This window comes from Pseudophryne corroboree, chromosome 9, assembly GCF_028390025.1.
Source record: "Pseudophryne corroboree isolate aPseCor3 chromosome 9, aPseCor3.hap2, whole genome shotgun sequence".
NCBI lineage: Eukaryota > Metazoa > Chordata > Amphibia > Anura > Myobatrachidae > Pseudophryne > Pseudophryne corroboree.
This window is the reverse complement of record NC_086452.1, coordinates 374,836,680-374,839,819: the sequence shown is the minus strand read 5'-3', so window position 1 is coordinate 374,839,819 and position 3,140 is coordinate 374,836,680. Positions and strand designations below refer to the sequence as shown.

The window sequence follows — 3,140 nt, the reverse complement described above, 5'->3', positions numbered from 1 at the left end:
CGCAGGTTTTGGATTCCATATAAGGGGTCATGCGTTGCCGCCATTTTCACTTCAGTCCTGGAGATTGTAGCGAGAGGATGTGTCTCCTCAGTGTCTGTGCGGGAAAGTGGCGTGTCACGTGGGGTGGTGACCTGCTCTTTTGTATCATTCCAGTGGTGCTGTCTTGTGCTGCATCAGACTGAAATGGGAGAGAAAGAAGGCTCTTGTGTGGGCGCACTCTGTATAGGAAAAAGTTCCTATGAATATATCAAGAAATATTTAAAACATAACTTTTATTGATATCAATGTAAACATAATTTACCCATCTAAATGATCCATGAAAAAATAGGGAATTGGAAAAAATATTAAAATGTTCTGGTCTCTTGTTGCAAAGAGTGATTGGAAAGGTTGTAGACACGAAATTGTCATACCACCATTTCCCCTGACCAGTACAAATTTCTGTATTAATCGGACCGAGGAGTGGTCAAAGCATTGTTGTAAAATTATCCAACTATGATCACTGATATTAAGTGGATATGTTACTAATCAATGGTCACCAGACTTTAGCACCTGAATCGTTTGACAAGTGTCACAATTGTGAGTAGAAGAATTATTGAACTGCACTGGGCATTAACTGACTAAATAAAGAATTGTAGAATAGAAATAGTGGTGATACTGCTGTTGGCATGTTCTTCTCACACAGAGAGGAAACAAATTCCTACTCTACAACACCAGGTGTTCACAGGCAGTCTCCTTTCCTGGTACTGACCTGGCCCAACGCTGTTTAGCTTCCAAGATCGGACGAGATCGGGCGATAGCAGCGTGGTATGTAGTAGAGGATAGTATGATCAGTACGCCAATGAGAGTGCACCTATATAGGAATGCTGAGATGGAAAATGATAGAAAGAATAAAAGACGAAGGAAAATAAAGGGTAGCAAAATAGGTGGATCTGCTGTCCACGTTAGGCACGGTTCAACAGTACCCACATCCATGGTTCTGTGTTCCGTGGATCGTGGATGAGAGTCCACGAGACAGGTGAAGGAGTGAGTTGATCTAGATTATTTGGGTTGTAACCCGGATTTAGGGATAATTTTAGGACACAGAGTTCCACTGTGGATGGGGCTTATCTGCAAACATGATCACCACAATAAACAAATAAATTGTTGTGGCAACCTGCCACCATTGCTAACACTAGGATCCTCCCTAGGAATGTTGGTTATCACAGAGTATGGTATTGGGCGGCAGTATTATCACCACTATAAACAAAAGGGTTGATTGGGCAGCCTGCCCCTAAATGCTGTCACTAGGATCTTCCTAGGGGCTGCCAGTTATCACAGGGTATGGTGCTAGGCAGCGGTATTAACAGAATAAACTAAGAAAGTGAGTGAAAACAAGCATGTATGTTACATGCACATCGGTTTTTCTAAGCAAAAAGTACAGTAATGATGTTTAATGCCAACAATTCAGTGTTAGTGCAGATCAAATATAAAAAATCAAGCAGTATGACACAGATTCATATTTCTGAGTAGGAGAAAAGAACAGCTAATCTGTGATTAGGAATGAGCCTGACAGGCTATGTCTGTCAGGTACCACAAGAAAATAAATGAATAAGCATGCAAATAATGATATATGAAATAATACTGTGTTGTGCTGGCCTCTGTTGGAAACTGAAAAAATAGCCCGTATCAGAGGACAAGGCCTCACATACAGAAGAAAAAAGTCATATGCTCTAATAAGCAATTAACATACATGCACTATTGGTGTGACTGAATGTGATATTACTGTCTGTGTGTCCACAGAACAGTAGGGGCTTACGATACTCCAATCAGAGGGCAGGCAATTGGATCAGCACATGATCAGGTGTGAAGAGCTGGTGCCATGTAGTCACTCCATATTCGGACCCCCGTGGGAAGACGCGTTTCGCCCGTATAGGGCTTGTTCACTTCCGGGTTCGGGTGTGTGGGCAGGGGGACGGATTATAAAAGCAGTTCACTCGCTGGGTCAGGCCAATGAACAGAGCGGATGCGGTGGGCGGCGGCGCCGCATCAGCGGCCACACCCGCCATCGCTCCGGAGGAGTGCACAGAGAAATTGCGCATGTCAGCTGATAGCTGGTGAGGCCTACGTCGTCATGTTGGAGAAGGGATAAGGTTAAAGGGGATGTGGGCATGTTAGAGGACCTAGCGCGAGGCCCAGGACGCCATTATAACTGGGGGATAAAATAGTCCCGGATAAGTAGAAGTATGTGCAGAGGAAGATACACGCAAATTAATGAATAACAAAAGTACAAACAACGAATACCTTTAATGTTAGAAAAAGGGGGATATAAGAGAATCAGGGAGGATATAGAGATGTTGATAAGCATAGGCAAGGACAGTGTTGAAGTGAGGAGGCTGCGATAAATGACAATGAAGGGAATCAATTTGGGGGGAAAAAACACAGGGAAAGAAGATAGATTAAAAAAAAAAAAATATATATATATATATATATACAAACAAATCTAGAAAACCACAGCACTCACCACCCCAGAAGCGGGGTGCAATATCTGCACTCACCACTCATAGGGTGGGGTGCATGCAGCCCATGGCCACCAACCCAAATATATACAAACAGAAAGTTCAGCACTCACCATAGCAAGCTCACTGTTGTGAGGATAAGTGAGCTTGCTTTGGTGAGTGCTGAACTTTCTGTTTATATATATATAGGGTTTTGCAACGTCTGGTTAACAAAGTCCTTATCACAAACATCTGGTTGGAGATACATCCATTTCGAGTTCTGACTGATCACCTGGCTGTAAAATCCTCACATCCAACTGTAATTTATGTATAAGATTGTAATATTGTTTTATATGAATTTTTAGAAGGTTGTGTCAATAACGAACGCTTAGGATAAATATCGTTTGTTTCTGTACAATAAAAACTTTTAATTATTGTCATACAAAAGGCACATTGGCTCCCACGAGAATCCATTTCTATTTGTAATCTACTTTTAATACCTTATCTGACAGAGGGTATTTCTTGTTGGTTTGAGACTAGAGGTATAGCGCAAGATATTAGGGTTGATTTTTTGTTTTGATATATATATATATATATATGTATATATATGTAGGTAGAAAACCTGTATAAGATAGATGACAGAGAAGAGGAAACCACGGTGGGCAT

The 3,140-nt window shown here is 41.6% G+C and overlaps 1 pseudogene; it reads right to left on the bottom strand.

The window, feature by feature from the left end:
* Positions 1-699: 699 nt before the first annotated feature.
* Positions 700-817, bottom strand: LOC134962669 (5S ribosomal RNA; annotated as a pseudogene).
* Between the last annotated feature and the right edge of the window lie 2,323 nt (positions 818-3,140).